This window comes from Rhodnius prolixus, unplaced genomic scaffold (genome assembly GCF_049639745.1).
Source record: "Rhodnius prolixus isolate KJV_2025 unplaced genomic scaffold, Rpr scaffold_1, whole genome shotgun sequence".
NCBI lineage: Eukaryota > Metazoa > Arthropoda > Insecta > Hemiptera > Reduviidae > Rhodnius > Rhodnius prolixus.
This window is the reverse complement of record NW_027411581.1, coordinates 49,827,540-49,846,868: the sequence shown is the minus strand read 5'-3', so window position 1 is coordinate 49,846,868 and position 19,329 is coordinate 49,827,540. Positions and strand designations below refer to the sequence as shown.

At 33.0% G+C, this 19,329-nt stretch overlaps 1 long non-coding RNA gene across 2 annotated transcripts; it reads right to left on the bottom strand.

Moving 5' to 3' along the window:
• Positions 1-2,319: 2,319 nt before the first annotated feature.
• On the bottom strand, positions 2,320-19,167 carry LOC141461519 (uncharacterized). Of its 2 annotated transcripts, XR_012462960.1 has the most exons (3): positions 18,630-19,135; positions 12,604-16,133; positions 2,320-2,334 (listed from the first exon to the last, which is right to left on the bottom strand). It is a non-coding gene; the product is annotated as an uncharacterized lncRNA (long non-coding RNA). The 2 variants fall into 2 exon arrangements; XR_012462959.1 differs by lacking the exon at positions 2,320-2,334 and having other exon boundaries at positions 14,037-16,133; positions 18,630-19,167.
• Between the last annotated feature and the right edge of the window lie 162 nt (positions 19,168-19,329).

The following is a 19,329-nucleotide window of genomic DNA, read 5'->3' as shown; positions in this document are numbered from 1 at the left end:
ACCTCATAGCTAAGTGAGTCTATTAAATATAAGCAGATAGCATTGTAACTCAGGAAGCACGGAACGTAGAGGCAAGACAGCGAAGGTCTGGGTTAGGATGGCTCTAGGCTGTAGGGAATGATGGGTAAATGAAAAAGTAAAGTTCCTGGCTGCTATTCTTCACGCAAAGGCCAATGTTCTTGTACGATCTTGGAGACAAATAGAGAAGAAGAAGTCCTTCAGTTGGTTGGTATAAAGGACTCGTTCAAAGGAAAACTAATGTTCAATTCTCTCATAAACCATTATAAATTTTAAATTAACTTGAAGTACTTCCAATTATCGAGTGTAGGTCTACAACATCAATTTTTACTTCCTGGAGATATCGAACTGATTTTTCATTACCTTTTATATATATTTTTTTTTGTGAAAACATTAAAATTGTGAATTTCTTTTCCGGACTTAAAAAAAAAAGTAAGTAAAATGGATGGACAAGTTAAGTTTTAGTGTGAGTAGAAATATGTAAATAAAAGATCGGGAGGATTCAGAGGGTGGCGCGCCCCCAGAGGGTTGGTCCTGCCAGTGGTGGGGGAAATATATCGAAAGTATATAAGGGGGCGGCACGAGCTACGTAATTTAGTCAACATGCCGGAACCAAGCTTAAGAGGTGCTCGTCTCTTCAGAGCTATCGGTCGTCGTCTAGCCAAACAAGACGAAGAAGATTCTGCTGATTCAGAAACCAGTTCAGACAGTGGGGCTGCTGCGCCTACACGGCAACAATCAGGTACATTAAGAAGAATGATGGCATCACTATCAATAAGATCACCATCAAAGTCGCAAAGGAGAATATTGAGGCAGCCAATAACATATACTTACATGAAAGGAATGTCCGGATTACCTACAATTCGTGTGCCAAAAGCTGGTTCAATGAGACAGTGAAACGAACCGAGGCTGGATGCTTTTGCCTCAACAAGTGCATCAACATCAGGACCATCGACATCATCGTTTTCATCACCGGGAGGTGGTGGTAGGCGAAGGCGTACAGCCTCGAGTGCATCAGATTTTGCATGTAATCGTGGAGCTTCAACTAGTGCAGCACACAGTTCCAGTCACAGTGGAGGACCGGCCGGTGGCCGATTCAAGCCTTCCAGCCCGTCTACGCCTAGGAAGTCATAACATCTGGCTACAATGTGAACCTCTAATATACCTAATAACACCTCTATTTACCTGAACCATGTGAGATCACACCAGCCTTAACCACCATTAAAGCCTACTCACTCCCTTTGAAAGCAGATCTGTTCTTCAACATCTACAAATCTGTGAATGGAAACAAAACAGTTGTTTTTATAGTTGAGTGCCATGTGAATAAACTAACATAGTGTAGTTATAATTTAGTGATTAAGGGTAATAATCTATCATAATTATTGTTTAGTAAGTCGCGATTGCTGATTCTTAATTAATTTGCTCTCCTTTTACTAGAAAATATTCGGAATGAAACTCTCATTTATTTAAAAAGAAAAAAAAAGATTTAATGTAAATATGTAGCCTACTAATAGTTAGAATTAAAAAGAGATAAAAGAAATAGGCCACCCAATTTATTTGGGAGTTTAAAGATATATTTACATATTTTCAACCAATAATTAAAGGAGGTAAATATAGTTTTATTAAAATTACGCTTAAAATTATATATTTTAAAAATACTAAAACTCCTTTGTAGCAAAATTAAAAAAAAAAATATTTATATTTAAAGGGAGTAAAATTGTAATAACTAAGTGTATGATGTAACACCAAGTCTGATTATATGATAACAATAATTTTTACATAAATAATGATAAATCTTTTTCTAATTAATAGAAATATATACATGGAGAATGTGCCATTGCCTTTGTGATGTTAAAAGTGTGACACAAAAAATCTGAGAAGGAAGTATCTTATTGCAAGATCTGTAAGTACTATTTTTTTTTTTTGTTTTTACAAAGTGTTTGATAATAAGCAGAAATCTATTGAACACTAGAAGAAATAAACAATATATCATTATGTAATTTAAGTGTGTAAATAAAATTTTCAAAAGTTGAAAAAAAAGTGGCATGCAAATCTTGTATTTATTTTTTACCTTTAATTTTTGTTTTAACCTTATTATCCTTCTTTTAAAGATGTTAAAAAAAAATAGATAAAAAGAATACTCCTTAAATGATATGTAAAAAAAGAAAACAAGATACATACCCAAATTGCTTAGTGTTGCAACTAAATTGCTTAAGTGTGCAGATATTAGCAAGACCGAGAATCCACAGGTGGCTTTTGTGTACACAGGCCCTTATCCTGTATAAACCTTGTAAAGAATGGAAATCTGATCCTCCCCTGTTTTAAAATGCAATTTTAGTTTCGCATGTAAATATGTGCAGACACTTTTAGACCAAATTCTTTAGCCTAGATTTGCTATGAGATAATCTTTAAGCCATAAAATGTTTAAAATTAATAACATAACTTCAGTACATATAAATCTTTCAGGTCAGTTCTATTTTTAGAACTATAGAAGAAATCGATATCGTTAAAATTCATCATTTCTAATCAGCGTATATTCGAAATTTTCGATATTAAAACTCAATAGATCTGTTAAAAATACTTATAAAGAATCAATTCGGCAAAATTCTTTATTTGGCCCCCAAATAAAATCATATCTACTATTATTACATTGATGCAAGCAAAACAGTAAAGGCAGTTGTATAAAATAATAAATATCTAATCGTTGTCCAGTTTGTCGCATATTTTATAATAATTTTTTATATTAAACATTTCTCATTAAACACGCTTTAAAAAACAAATTTGGAGCAAATGATATTTATGAATAAAGATGATGATAAAATGTATGACAGTAGGTAGGCGTGGGGTGTCTCCAGTGCGGCAGAATGTGGGGCCACAGGTACCTGACAAGCGATGACAACACTGGAGGTAAACTTTACTAAAACATATCTCAGAGAGAAAATCAAGCTGGAGAGAAGAGAACGCTGGAGAGAATATTGATCCAGTTTATTGAAAACAATGGCCTAAAACTGAGAGAGAGCTGTAGGCTTGCTACGTACATATATAAGTTATAAGTGAGTATGTACCTATAGTTACAGACACAAACATTGAGGTTTGATAACGATGTTTCTAGGGCTGTGGGACGGCAGCGCACGACTAGGCGAGAGTTTTCATAATAGGGAGAACAGATGGAATCGGTTGGTCATGTCACTCGGGCATGGTATCGGTATCAAACTATGGGCTAGGCGTGGCCGGGTAACAAAACTCTACCCTGAGTGGCAAGCCCAGTGTACAGTCTGTGTGGAGACCTAACTATACACATTCACCCAGCGCCAGAGAGCGAATGATGATGCAAAAAGAAGAAGGGTATGGGGACATTAAATGCTTTCCATTGTTGCGTATCACTTGAACAGTATGGGAGACACACGCAATATTGTTTAGAACTACCGTCCTCTTCGCCAAAGCAAATAGAGGAAAATGCAGACTATGTGTGGAGAAGTGAAAAGTTTTTCAAACTAAGATATCATACATATTGTCAAGAATAATTTATTTTTGTTCGCTATGTGGTCACACATAAAAAATCAAAGATAAATGCTGATAAACATTTTGTTCTCTCAAAGAGAGAGACTGAGTTCTAGTAAACTTGATTTGAATTTTCTTTGTAATTATTTTTTGAGGTTTCCTAGCCCAAATAAAAAATATTGGTGGGTTTCAAATTTGTATTTCGACTTGGTGACATATAATAAATAAGCTTTTTGCCAACGTCTGCCATCAAGAAGTACCATTTTACCTACTGTATGTATTTGACAAAATTTACTCGAGAACGACTCCAATAACTATCTTTAAACTTGATTAACCCGTTGCAAATCTATATCTTTTCTATTATTTTTGTATGAAACATTTTCCAAAGTGAAAATCTTCTTAACGCAGTTCTGGGGAAGAAGCTGGGTTAACCTACCCTTAAAAGTGACTTTTTGGTTATTTAGCGAACTCAATAATATCAACAAAAATTAAATAGATTATTATTATTATCAATATTATGTGTTCTTTTTAAAGGTCCTTCGCACCTGACAATGTTGCTGAATGACGCTACACTAGTTCATTCTACACTAAAACAATCTTCTAATAAAAAACACTTGCATATAAACACATTCATCCAAATAAATACAATAACATCCATTAAATCTAGCTAAAATACATTTTCTCGTCCACTCACTCTGAATTTACTTATACCAATCGCGATTTGTGATGGAGTACTTGATATTTCTCGCATCACATTAATAACCTAATCTAAGATAGATTAGTAAAATACTGAATTTTAAGTAAATCAGTTGAGTAGGGTTGAAATTACAGTACACAAATTACAATGAGATGAAGTGTTGTAGGTGGTAGCACCAGATTTTTTAAAAATATAAAAACGTTATTTGCGAATATAATTGATTTAGCAATTGTGATATATTTTAATCGTTTACCATCGTCACCTCTGATCTCAGTGAACAAATTTAGATAAATTTCACAAACCAAAACACACTAAAAGAAAAAGACGGAAAAAATGTTTACAAAGTACCAAAAAGTCTAGTTTGCAATTCTCATTAAAGTTAATTAAAGTTAAATATTATTTCTATATATATTTACAAAGATTTATCCTAATTAACTCTTTTTGGGTGAAAACTGCGCATAAGATTCGCCATTGCTGTTATTTTAATGGATGAAAAAAAACAAAACAAATAAACCGTTTTTCAACTTAGAAACAAAAAACATTTTTTTGGAAAATATTAAATAGGAATTTTCTGTACAAAAATTAATTTAGAAAATGTGACCAGCATTAATAAAAGTAAAAAATTAATAAATAAAGTGCGTTTTCTAAATTTATTTATTTAAAATAGACAAAACCAGGTACTGAAGAAATTATTAGATTCCGGGAGAAGAATGAGAACACCTGGTGCTCTGAGAGCAGACAGAATAGTATAAAAGGGTCTCTTGTTGGTTTGTCGGCACAGTATTTTTGAACAAGACAAGACTGGTGCTGGTTACTTTGCAGCCAGGGGAATAAACATAATGAATTTTCAATTTCTACTCCCAAGAAAGTTTAAGCAACTTTTGTCTTTACCTAACGTTGCATAGGTTTTGAAATGGTTGGATTTGTTGGAAGTTGGAAGTTTAACTGAACCCCAATCTTTTATTTTCAACACCAGATCTAAGCTTACGAAGCCAGCCTTGGTAATAAAATGGACGAATTACAATCACAGAAAAAAAGGATACATTTTAGTGGTCCATGATGCCTGATTGTCCTAAATGACCATCGTTTTAAGGGACAGGATATGCGTGTAAGAGTTCTTATAGCAATCGGTTGGTTGAGTTCTAATCACCCAGTTTGTGACTCATATTTGTGCAGAATCAGCACGAGATCTTTCCCTACATACTGAGTGTTATGATAAAGAAGTTCTCTAACATATAATAATAATTATAAACAAGGAACAGAAAAAAATGTTAGGAGACTTAAATGATAAATACGAATGTTCTCAAATCTAACCAAAAATGAAGGGAACAATAAAGAGATGTCATGAAAGAAGATCGAGTAACGTTCCCATGGTGCCAAAGGTGGAGAGGACTGCCATCGCTAAGCTGTAAGTAGATTTAGGATGAGTAGATATTAAATAACGAGACTATTGCTGTAAAACATTTTATTTTAAATTTATTTATATTTAGTTATTATCACCTTCAGTATACACCACTCCCCTATCCCTACAACGCTCCATGCGAATTTACCATTGTTCGAAACAGTGCTGGAAGTCTTTTTCTGTCAGCTCCTGCATGACGCGTGCCGCTTTTGCTTTTACACCTTCAACGGACTGAAATCGTGTCCATTTTAATGCTGATTTGACTTTGGGAACAGATAAAAATCACATGGGGCCAGGTCAGGCGAATAAGGCGAATGGCCTAAAACTGGGATGTTGTACTTGGCTAGAAACGTCTTGACAGACAATGCAGTGTGAGCTGGGGCGTTGTTTTGTTGAAGAACCCATGACTTGTTCTTCCTCAAATCGGCTCGTTTTTTCCTTACTCTTTCACGGAGTTGAACAAGCACCTCACGGTAGTAATGTTGATTAATTATAATTGATATTTTCATCCGTTTTGGACGTGGAAGGGCAACCCGGGTGGTCATCAACTCCGACGTCTTCTCGGCCATCATGGAAACGCTTGAACCACTTAAAAACTCGCGCACGTGATAGACGTTCATCGCCAAAAACCTCTTTTAATAATAGATAAGTTTCAGTAGCGGTTTTACCAAGTTTCATGTGAAATTTTACGACAATTCGTTGCTCTACTGCATGTGTAGTATCATGTTTTCGGCAAAACGAAACTAACAGCTCTTACACAAACGACGGTCCTGGTCAGACAGATTTCTCTACAACTCTACAAACACGGTGCAATCGAAAGAGAAGGGGCTTTACGCTGCACAGCTGTCGGTCGTTAGGATTTGGTACATTCATAGTTCTTCTGTAGCAGCATCAATCTCGTTATTTAATAGCCACACCTCTTAGGATGAGTAGATTTTAATAGAGGGAATTGTAATTATTGAGTTTCCTTTTATATTGGGTTGGAGGGAAAGTTCTGTCGTATTTTAAAAAATAATATTTGAATTCATTTATAAAAATATGTGGTAATTAATTAACATATATATTAATCAATTATATATGCTCCATTATTTGTTACAACTTGTTGCCATCTTTCAGGTAACCTGTGAATTCCTGTTTTGTAGAAGTTCTCGTCCTTGGAGTTAAAGTAGTCAGCAACTGCCTTAGAAACACTTTCAAAAGACTTGAATTTTTTTCCCGTTAGATAATTTTGTAGAGATCTGAACAGGTAATAATCAGATGGTGCAATGTCAGGTGAATACGGTGGGTGACTAAGGACTTCCCGTCCTAACGCATTCAGTTTTTGTTGTGTCAACATTGCAGTATGCGGTCGAGCATTATCGTGGTGGAACACTATTCCTTTTCTGGACGCTAATCCTGGCCTTTTTTCTTTGATAGCTGCATTCAATTTATCCAGCTGATTGCAGTACAGATCCGCGTTGATGGTTTTTCCCTGTTTCAGCAACTCGTAGTACACTGGACCTTTCCTGTCCCACCACAAACAAAGCAGTACTTTGCGTTGATGGATACTTGGTTTTGGAACTGTTGCTGATGATGTTCCTGGTTTGCAGTAAGATTTTTTTCTCTTAACATTCTCGTAAAGAATCCACTTCTCATCTCCAGTAATCAGCTTGTCCAAAAACGGCTCCACATTGTGTCTAATCAGATGTGATGAACACATTCTTACACGATCAGACAAATTCTTTTCCGTTAATTCATGTGGAACCCAAACACTTTGCTTTAACACAAACCCAAGAGATTTAATGTGATCTCCAACAGTTGTATGATGAATGCCAAACTCTTCTGCAATTTCTCGACTTGTTAAATGTGGATTATTTTCCAACATGGATCGCAAAACATCATTATCGATCTTGGATGGTCGTCCAGATCGATCACTTTCTTCGAGGCTCAGATCCCCGGAACGAAATTTGCTAAACCATCTTTGACAAGTACGAACATTTACAATATCTTTTCCAAATACTGCACATAAATTTTTACATGCAACCGATGCATTGCTTCCTTTTTGGAATTCATACAAAATGCAGTGTCGTAAATGCACTTTATCTACTGACATGTTTTTCACTTTAAATATCAAAAGTAAATGATGAACGGTAAAAAAGGACTCCTTTTATATTATACAGCAGCTAAAAAACAAAAAAAAAATCCGAATGACTCACTAGCCAGAAGTTTTTTTTGTTTACAAGTAAAATAACCTGCCTATTTAAAATACGACAGAACTTTCCCTCCAACCCAATATTAGTAAATGTTGGCTGAATGAAAAAGCCGGTATAAAACAAAAATAATTAAAAAAACTTCGTTGTCAAAAAGTCTTTTGATCAGTCTGTCGGGTTATTTTTGAAGAATGATGGCTTTAGACCTGTTTTTTTAGCAAGTGATTATGGTCGGATTTGACTCGTTAGTTTCCAATAAGGCTGCTACAATTACACATTACTCTTCGTATCAGAATTAATAAAGTTTTTAAATTGATGTCACAAGATACGTTGATCGAAGACGAACTTTTGCTTTGATTTTATCAGAATACAAGCAACTTTAACAGCTGTACATTTTTTTTTCACTGTATTTACTTCAGCTATACTAACTTTAGCAAAACATTAGCAGAAACAAAACATTATGTTTATGCAAACGCCCTTAAGAAACTAAAGATTCAGCTTGTGTGAAAACTACTTTGATTTTTTGTAAGTTTTAATTAGAAAAGAATATTTTCTTTTAAATCTTCATTTATTTCTTGAAGTTAATTAGTAATTTTGCGAAGCCAAATGGAGCCAGGCGGTTAGGCAAATTATTGCTTACTGTTTTTAGGTTCGATTCAGCGTTTATTTTTCTTGGCAAAGGTATTTTTATTATTACTATATTCATTAATAAAATTATAAATATTTATTAATGAAAGACCACTTAAATCTATTTACCAAACAATAAAAGTCCGTTGATTTTTTTCAGAACTTCCTAAAAATAAAACCTATGAAAATCAAATGCTTAAAAAAAAATACTCGCCTAAGAAAACCATTATCCCTAAGGTTCAAGTGATGAGGTCACTCAACTGGTGGAGGAGTTCTTCCCTTCAGTTGTGACGCAATATGTAAGACTTCTTCCCCCACAGTTCCTTGTTAGGTGAAAAATCATTTTCACCAATGGCAATGACCGTTATCTTATTCAAAATGTATTTTTTATATATTTTATTTTATTTATTTTTTTAGAAAAATTAAAGCAAATATTCCTCTCTTATCGGCAGTTAAATTCTCGCTAAATATTAATTTCAATTTAGGAAGGGCCCTTTCATAGATATAATTTATCATATACTTCAATATCTTTTAATGTTTAACATTATTGTAATGATAACACCAAGTTATTTTTATATATGTAATTTGTTTTTAAAGAATTCTATATCAGGGGACCAGTCGCTTTTCCTTTTATTATTCAGTAAGTTTATTATTCAAGAAATGTTTTCAAGTCTGCTAAATTTTTAGCGCATGAAATTTCAACGTGAGTATTTATGTATACCTATTGTTTTAACTCCAAAAAAAAAAAATCTTTAAAAACCTCAAACTTGGTATTTCGTTTTGGTACCCATATCTCACCAAACAATAAGATATTATACGGTTCACAGAATAGTTTAACTGGTCCTACTTTTAGATTGTAGCTAGAGGAGGCAAATTTGTTAGCACTAAGTAAACGAATTATAATTGAAATTTGAAATAATTAATTTTACATTAAATGAATTTTTAATTTTTTACAAAGGATAGATGTCAAAAATTAAGAATTGGAGAGAGATTTTCGCAACACGTTTACTTTACAATTCATAGAATATATCGAATGTCAATCTTCTACCTTTAATTTTCGTTTTTAATTACCTTTTTTCATACCACATACAAGTTCATTCGGTAGCACAAATAAATGTACAGGAACAACACATGCTCGAAAAACCTGTGCACTTTCCAGTGTACATATAAACTAACCCACAATTTCATTTTACTAATAGTAAACACTTTAAGTTTTAAAACCGTATATTTCATTCAAATTATACTTCGAAATTTGGAATAATGCCTCAGTAGTCAGAAAAATAGTTTAAAAGAAGGAGGGAAAAATAGAATCCTATCTAAATAAAATGTATCATCAGATTTCATAAATTTTAAATCAATGTCTTTTTAACTGAAAGCCTTAAAAGTTTGGCAAGCAACGTTGTACAAGTTCATGCAATACAAGAAACTGTGCACGTTTGCCTACTAAAGATTACAATAAGGCGTTTTATAAACAACAGCACAATTTGCATCATCAATTTAGCTAACACAGCTCGCTTTATGGATGATGAAGTTCCAATTTTACTATTGCCCAAGTCCTGCAGGCTCTAAAATACTATAGAAGACACAACTCTGGTGGAACAGCGAATGCTATTAATTACCAGGTCTTTAATTGCATATCTACATTTTTTTTTTTTTTTGTAAGCTCAAAACCTAGAGACTAGATTTTTGTTAAAGCAACTTTTCTCTTTTTCTGCACGACATTCAATGCATCAATTTGTTTTAGGATGCTGTAACTTATAAACAGTTTTTTTTTTTTTAAAGAAAATCGTAAGCAAACATGGCATAATTAAGACCATTCGATTCTAAAATCATGATCTTGGATAAGTTGTGGATTTTCAGAATGAAAATCTGTCCCAAAAAATGTGTTAAATCTTTCCTCACTATTATTATAATTTGGAATTACGTAGTTTTTGCTTCAATAGAAGTACAAATGAATACTAGAATTTCAGTTTTCTACCATTAGGGCATTTACATTGTATAAGGGTATATGTGAACATATCGGACCTTCTCACTATTCTTTTATGTATAAAGCATTCCTTTATATGTTCTTCAGAGAAATGGAATTAATTATTACTATTTGTAATTCATTATTTTTTATTCAGGACTCTCTATTAAATTAATTTACTATGAAATCAATGCTTCATTGATGATTTTTTAATTTTACCATTTCAACTGTATGCCTCACTTCTTAAAACAATAAATATTTAAAAGAGTTCTTGAATGAATGAATATACAATTGAATATTTTTTAATGATTTATTGGCATCAGTTTTGGAAAAAAAAAGGCAGTTTTAAACCTCCAAGGAAGGTGCATAAAGTATAGTAACTGGAAATCAGTTTTTTTTTCATTTATCTTTCTTTAATTCAACAATTTTTGCATTTTATTTTATCTTCTTCTAATTCAACGATTGAAGAAAATAAGTGGGTCATCCCTGGCTTTTCATTCAGAACCATCCTTTGCCAAAAGTGGGAAAGATAAACATTAGTAGAGGGGATACACGTGTCCTGATGACGTCATCCTTTCTTCTGGCTGCTCAATGAGCAGGCCGAACGACGGTATATGGGTCATGCAGCAGGCCAGACGATTTTCCATTTCATTCACTAACCCAAATATTTCTTGCATGTATAAACAGTTCTTGAATACATTAATACGGGTTAGGTTTAGTGAATGAAATAGAAAACAGAACGACCTGCTGCGGGAATATAAATAATTCCTTTAATAATTGGTTTGATCTTGATCCCGATTTAAAATAACTTATTAAACGAGGGAATTATCTATTTATAAATATAACTGAGACTTCCAGCTTTCAACATAATTTTATAACATTAAACAGTCCACCATATTACTTGATTAACTGGCGAACGGCTAATTAAGTTTAATTTCAGATCTAATCTACACAATCGCAATTAGTACTAAAAAAAAAATAATAAAGGAAATATTGTTTTTGATCATATTTCTCCGTTCTCCCTCTCTCTTGTCAAGGTCCCTCTCACTTATGAGCTACCTACATCAAAACTCACAAACGAAAATTTCAAAAAGTTAGTATTATTATTATTTTTAAATTTAAACGTAAACATCTGAGGTTATTGGCTCCTGAAGTCAATTTTCAGTGCAATGCCGGCTCCTGAACAGCAATTTTTAGCTACAGACAACACTGGCAGTGCTAGCAGCTGGATTCGAACTAGAGCCCCCATTAGGAGAAACCACTGAACGCTGAGTAAAATCTGAAATACCATTTTAATTTTAGTTTTCCAGTCTTTGCAGTCTAAAATTCTTCGCTCTAAAGTAGTAACCAGCTCCTTTCTACGTCACCAATCAAACCATTCACACAGATTTGAACATTCCTTTCGTCACACAAGTTGCAAAAACACGATACAGAACCTTCCATCTTAAGATTCAAACACATCACAATCCATTTGTACAACATCTTATCTTCCAGAACATTTCCAGACAACACTTCTATACGTCTTAAAAGACAGTGGCTTCGCGATCTCCTCACTGATGAAGATAGTCAGTAGAATTTAGAATGTTTTTGGAGTGTTACCGCTGGGTAACGCAATGCGTTGATTGTAACTGAATAAATGATTTTTTTTTTTAAAAAAAAGAAGATTTTAGTCCACTTTTTGTTCAAAGATTTTTGTTTTTTATCTATCAAACGTACCCTCGCAGGTCTTCATAATTTACAAAGTAACTCAAATTTGGTTTACCTAGCATTTAGCTCACGTTTCTGCTACTTTATGATATTTTGGATACTGTTAACATGGTTTTGAGCATTTGGATTACAGGTAAAGAAAGGTTTAACATCCCTTTATTATCTTCAAGTATTATCCAGAATAAATATAACATAGTTATCTTTTCTTGAGCATTGTAAGAAAATGATATTCATTAGATATTTAAAAAGCTTAAGAAATCTTGTATAATGAAGTTATTAATGTTTTGATGAAAGTTTTGTTTCAAAAACAAAGAAATGTAATTTTAAAGTTTTTAAAGAGATGTAGTTAATTATGATTGTATCATTAATTATTTTGCCTGCAGAGAAAAGAGAGTTTGTACAACTTCCGCTAAATCCAGATATTACCGCCATTATATGCTCCTACTCAATATATCCCTAATTAGCCCATAAATGTTAATTGTTTATCTATATTTACCATGTAATCCTGGCCTAAGGAAAATGAACACCAGTGCGACAGTCTGTTCCAGTCCATTGTCTGTTCGTCCACCTTTGTTTTGCAGCTACAATGGGTTGTTCTATCTAGTTGTCTCTTATATATTGTTGTTATTTATGGAAAATTTGCATGCAGTTATATTTCAATAAACTATTGTGTAATAATAGTGAGTTACGTTGGCCACCACCCCTTTTTAGTTACACGTGCCGGTACACGTGGTAACCTCCCATTTACGTCACCATTCCCAGGGTCTCCATTCAAACCATCCCTTCTACTTGGCACTAAAGTTGAGTGTTTGCCTTCCTCCATCTGTCTCAGTCGCTTCCGCAGCGTCAAAGTGGGCCGTGCTGGTGAGCTCAAGATATAGGTCAGGCGACAGGTCCAGAGTACGCTGACCTCACCTTATATCCGCCTTGCTGAACTTTAACCATCTTCTCAAGTCCTCCCTCCCTTCGTACTCACACCAATAGGGATTTTCCAACAGGACTTGTGCTTCTAAATATAGCTTAAAGTTATATACTTGGCTCAATGAACCTGAAATTTCGATAATAATAGATTTGACGTCCTGACATTGCGGGCAACTAAGCACTACTAATGATGAGTAGTAATTAATCTAGTTCTATCATAATTTGTCATTTCCTCTAAAGTTGCAAACTTCTGAATTAATATTCATTTGCAATTTTCTAACTTTTATTTATTTATTTTTTGTTTTATTATTTCGCCTCTAAATCTGAGGTCATTGGCACACGGACCTTTTTCAGTGCCCTGCCAGCTTCCGGACAGTGATTTCTCTAGTTAAGATTCACAACCGGCCAGTGAGCAATACAGCATTAAGAAGAGAAAAATCCAATGATTTATCGTTTCATAACAGATTTAAAGATAAGTGAGCGAATTTAATAGCAAAAAATAATGTATTATTTAATCCTCGGGAGTAAATAATCTTTAATTGAAGCAACATTTAATGAGGATCTCAGTAGTGCGATCGATTTTAGTTTTAATGAAAATTAAAAGTGACTTTGATTCATTTCTAGCAAAACTAATGCGTTTGTAAATTCGCTAAATTTTTACAAACCAAACTATCTTAACACATCTATAATTATAGATTAGCTTTAAGATCAGCTAGATTTATAAAATTCTAATTCATCCAACATTTCAATATTTAACTAGCGAAAGAAAAGTATTTTCGATTTCAATTTTGAAGTTGTTTACGATTCACTTCTCTTTATCAAGTCTTCTACTTTTTTCAATTTCTTTGAAAGAAAAGTGTGTGACAAACGTTGATCTTTTGAAAGGAAATTTAAAAATCTGAAAATAATTACAGAATGGAGAAATTTAAATCATGCTCATCGTCATCAATTGGGCTTAACGTCAAACTACCAATTAGGTGTCGTGAGATATATAAATGGATGAAGAAGTAAAGTTTTTAAAAACAAAAACTTTATTAGAAGGGAATACAGACACTGAGAAGGATTACAACACTTTGGCAAAAAACAAACAGTATAAGGTCTAAAGCGTGGAGTACGTAATGGGTGTGTGTCAGCTTCTTGATTGCTAGAGTATATAATATATATTATTTGCGGGAGCTTATCTCCGCAGGTGTTTATCTCCTGGGAAGGGCATCTGTAACTGTGGACGGAGGTGACTAGCAAACATATTTTACTGTAAATTTCTTTTATTAACCTTTATAAATAAAAATCCAAGGCCTAAGACCGGGAATCGAACCCATTACCACAATACGTATTAACTTCGCAGGTCTCGCCTCTAACCGCTCGGCTACCGTGGCGCCTTGATTATTAGTAATTTAAATCTTATTTGATTTACAACTTACATGTTTAAATCTGTTTTTTTTTGTTTTGCGATTTTTAAATTTAAGTAATTACAGAGTTGTCTAACGTTCCACCCTCCACATTTCGGTCTTCACTCTGCTAATTGTCCCATACTTTGATAAATTTGTTTCTTGATTTACCTCGTTTCCTTTCCTCTACTGTTATTCTTTAGTCAAATAACACTCACTCTTTTTCATCCTGCGTTGTGTTATACTTTACAAACTTGATCCCTTAAAGTGTTAAGTTGGACAATCGCTTAAATATGTATTTATTTGGTTATACAGTGTCGTTTCAATCACACGAACTTTGATACTCTTCTGAGAACTCGATTGAATTTTTAAAAATCTTTTTTTTTAGCAAGTGTTTGCGTCATAAGAAGAATCTGTTATCCAAATTGAACGTGTTTTACTTCAGTACTGCGTTTCAGCACTGCGCTGATGAATCAGGAAATAATTCATTTATTTAAACATTAGTTATTATAGTTCCACAGTACCCACAAAATTTATTGCCACAAAAATGGTTTACTATAAAAGTATATATTTTTTTTTTTTTTTTAAGTCTATCAATATTCATTCATCAAATAAAAGTATAAATTTTAGGTATGTTAGTGCTAAAAGAATAATAAATTTATGACGTGAAGTGAAAGAAGGTTGAAATCCAAAGACCAATCCACAGACGTCACTACCGCTATATAGAGTGACGTAACATTGCTTGTCAAGTGCCCTCATCTTCTTATTTTCCGTGGTTTGATGTTGAGATTACTGTTCTCAACTATTTCATCTTCCACTTCGGCTTTGCAAGTGTCCTTGTTCCTCTTTTATTAACAAATTTAGAAAATTTTGCTACTTTAAAGCTGCTATATACTTCAGAATCGCTCACCCTTTTCTAATTAATTCGAATAGAATCGATCCGTCAAGGTGAAGTGCTGCAGTACAAGTGAAGCGTGAAACTTATTAACTTGCTATGAATAAATTAAATGGGTTATGTCCCGTGGCTTGTCGCCAAGTTGGTTATTTTGCGGTTTCTAACCTTTATTCTGAGAATACGCAGTACTGAGTTAATAAAATCAAAATAATCTAGTTGCGGTGATTTAAGTATTCATAACAGAAATTTTGTTTAGCTTCACTTGACCATGAAAAGCTATTTTTTACAACAATTTCAGCAAACAAATGCGGCTTTTGTCAGTTAAATCAATTCAAATAAAGGGCTCAAGGAATAAACTATGTCGAATCTCTCAGAAGTAGACATCCTTTACCAATTACTCCTGAGGCTCCCGGTTTTGTGATAGCGCTCAGCACATACTCAGTTCTCCACTCCTGTGTGGTAACTGCTAAAGAGTCTTGTGACGCCGAAGGCTGCCAGTCTCGGAAGTCCTTGGTAAGGCTTTGAGATTATTACCTTATATTTTGAAATAAAAAAACAACTATACTCATTGTTATCTTCAAAAACTTCGTTGTGAATTCCAAATTTCGAATTCGCATTAATTTCTTGCTGCATTAGTGTGAATATTGTTCAAGTGAAGTTCAAATTTTAAAGTTATAGCTAATTGGGAAAGTCAGATGTTTTGAAAAATTAACTTTATAGAATCACCGTCTTTCTGGGCAATAGCCTGAGCACGCTGCGCCACTGCTCTTAATTTTACGACAAAAAAGTATGGTAGACGTTGCTGCACTAGTGCTTTCCAACCTGTAAAAAAGTAGAAACAAACAATATTAACTGAAGTAACAAAAAAGTGAAATAACGCGTACTATAATTAGAATTAGGATGTTAGAATAAATAGAAAGAGAAGAAAATGTTACAATCGCAATAATCGTTGAAATTTACTCAGGAAGATTGATGTAATTGCAACATTTAAAAGATTATTCATTCATTAAAGTCATGCTTAGTAAACCACATACCTAATAAAACTAGAATAAGTTAAATAAGTGCATTTGCAACTAAATGTAAGAGCAACACTTAATTATTAGTTTTGCATTATTTTAATTTATTAAAAATGTAAATTTCGGTTTTTGGCAACTTTACAATCTCGTTTTTCTAAAGTCTAAAAATTCTATTTTATGTGCAATTAAAAAAAGTTAAATATTACAGTCTAAAAAGATGGATTAGAAGTCAAATTGAATTCTGATAATTCTTAAAGTAAGTAAAGTTTTGATCATTCATCCTAATTTAAAGCATCCATTATTGAAACGTCACTTTAGGATACTTATTAAAAATGATTTTTTTCTTATTATCGTTATAAATATTTGCTTTGCGGAGGAATGCTGAGAGTAAAAAAAAAGGTAACCAGGAGAGAATACTTCATGTCATATGGATTGTCCTATATAAGAATTCACTTGCTCACGTCTCATACATATACCTAAAATAATACAATATCTTCTTGTTACTGTTTGAAGAACAATAAGACTTTATCTCGGCGATCCTCCCTGCATCTCAATATTTCAGGTATTACGCAACATATTCTATTTTAGTTTTTGTTTTTCATTCTAAAACTAGTTCATATTTATATCTACGAGTTTTTGAATAAAAGGAATTTTGCTGTCAAGTTGCAAATAACTAGAATTTATCTATTTATAAATTCTAGTTATTTGCAACTTAACTTTGCAATTTTTACTTGCAACTTTTATAAATACATAAATTCTAGTTATTTGCAACTTAAAAGCGAAATTTTCCTTAATCAAAAACACACACAAATATATAAATTGACTTTCACATTCGTGCGAAATCTGTGATATTTTACCTTTTGATAGAACTGCACTATCACTTAAATGGTATTTAATTGCTGGCACTGTAATTTTACCTTTTCACGTTAATAAGCCTTCTTTACATAGCCTACAGAATATTCTAAATAAATAATAGTACACGTATTGTAGGTAATGCTTTGCATATCAGAACGAAAAATATTTTATTTTTTTTGTCTAAAACCCTAAAGCACAAAGAGAGGGAGAGAGAGAATGAGAGAGTAAAATGAGCAAAAGCGAGAGAGAGATGACTTTCGTACAATACCTTATCATAAACTATGTAAATAATTAGAAAGAAAAAAAAAAATAGAAATAAAAATGTATCAATTTTTTTCTTTTCTCTTCTATTTTTTCTCTACAATTCGGCAAAGAATTCATTGAATTCTCAACAGTACGAAGAGAAATATAATGGTATAAAATTTGAACGAATTTGCAAACTTCCAAAATTTATCCTTCTATATCTCATTAACTATTATCACTAAAACATTCAAATTTATACCGATAATAGAGCTAACTTCTCTCTACAATTCGGTAAAGAATGCAACCCCCAAAAATTATTCTTCTTCTCTTTAAGAAAAACTTAAACAGTTCAAAAAGTTAAATATGAGGGTTACTTAAGCCTAATACTCTTAACTGGAGAGATCTTTTTAAAGAAAGCTTTTAGTCAGGGCCCCCAAAGAATCCTAAAAAACAATTTTTTTGAAAAAACGTTTATTATAAAATAGGAAGGTATTTGTACGTAAATTGTAAAATTAAACTTAGTACTGTATCCAGCACAGTACAGCTAAGGACCATTGATGCATCGTTAAAAAATGTTATATTAGTAATTATAATTTTAGTGTGGGGCATTACTTGCGTGGGGCAAACTCTCCTCCTTAAGAGGCATAACGTCGAGATTTCTAAATTGCAAATCTTTACAAAATTTCGATTTGAATGACACGTCATTCATGAAAATCGGTTTACTCGTTGAAAAATTGAAACGATTGCCATACTTCCCCTTAGTACGTGCAACCGTAGATCGCTTTAATATTAGTTATGGGAGCTCTAACTCTTCTTCCATTCGATGTACAACGTCAAGACCCCTAAAAGGCACATCTACCTAAAAATCCGAATCGAATGACGTCTTTTTTCATAAAAATTGGTTCACGCGTTTAGGCGCTACGTTGTTTACAAAAAAAGGTAACAAGATTTTCTGAAAATGCTGTTTTTGCTCATTTTCAGCAACTTTTTTTCTCGAAATCTACATTACTAAGAAAATTAGGGAATTTTCTTTTTTATAAAAAGAGAAAAAATATTTCGAAGTTGGGTGATTTTCAACCTTACGCTTTTTCGTGCACTTTTTGTCGATTCAACTGTCCTACCGGATAGTTTTAATTTAACGCAACTACTGGGTTTTTTACGAATTATTATGATTTTTTTAAAAAATAATAAAACAACCACTTACATTATATAACGGCTGCACTATGTTGGGTTTTCATGATGGGATGCTAGAAACTAACTAATGTACCCAGCTGAAAAAAGTCATCTATGTGGGACGAAATCAAGGATTTTTTTTTTTTAGTCTTTCTCTGAAGTGAGAAAGATTATTTCGATCTTGTCAAGTTTACGTCACCCAGTTTCACCGGTAATATAAGTTTTGAGGTCCTCCGAGCCCAAAAAAATTGGATTTTAGAACTTGAATGAAAAATCAAAACTTAAAACTTTGTTTACAATCCTTCATGCGACTAGCAATAATTTGGCGATGAAATTTTTTCCTATCGCCAATACCACTTTACAAAAAAGACCATTACATTGGCCCTTGTTTATAATTATATTATAAATAATATTAACGTGGCTTAAATGAGTCGAAAATGAAAAGAGTGAAAAATGACTAATCAAAACATGCATCTAACTACACTAACTAACTACTTATCAGTAAAAACTTATCAGTTTCGCTTGTTCCTTTTGTTGTTTGTTTAAAGAGGGTTTCCGAGGGAGGACTTTTGGGGGAATCCCCTCCATTGTCATATTTGTACACTCTGTTACGTGTTTGCTACCTATACGGTTGCAAAATAGATATTTTTAACCTGAATTAATTAATAGTCAGATCAGATGTAAGAGTAAAGTTAATCTTAGTTGGCTTCTTCGACCATTTAATAAGAGCG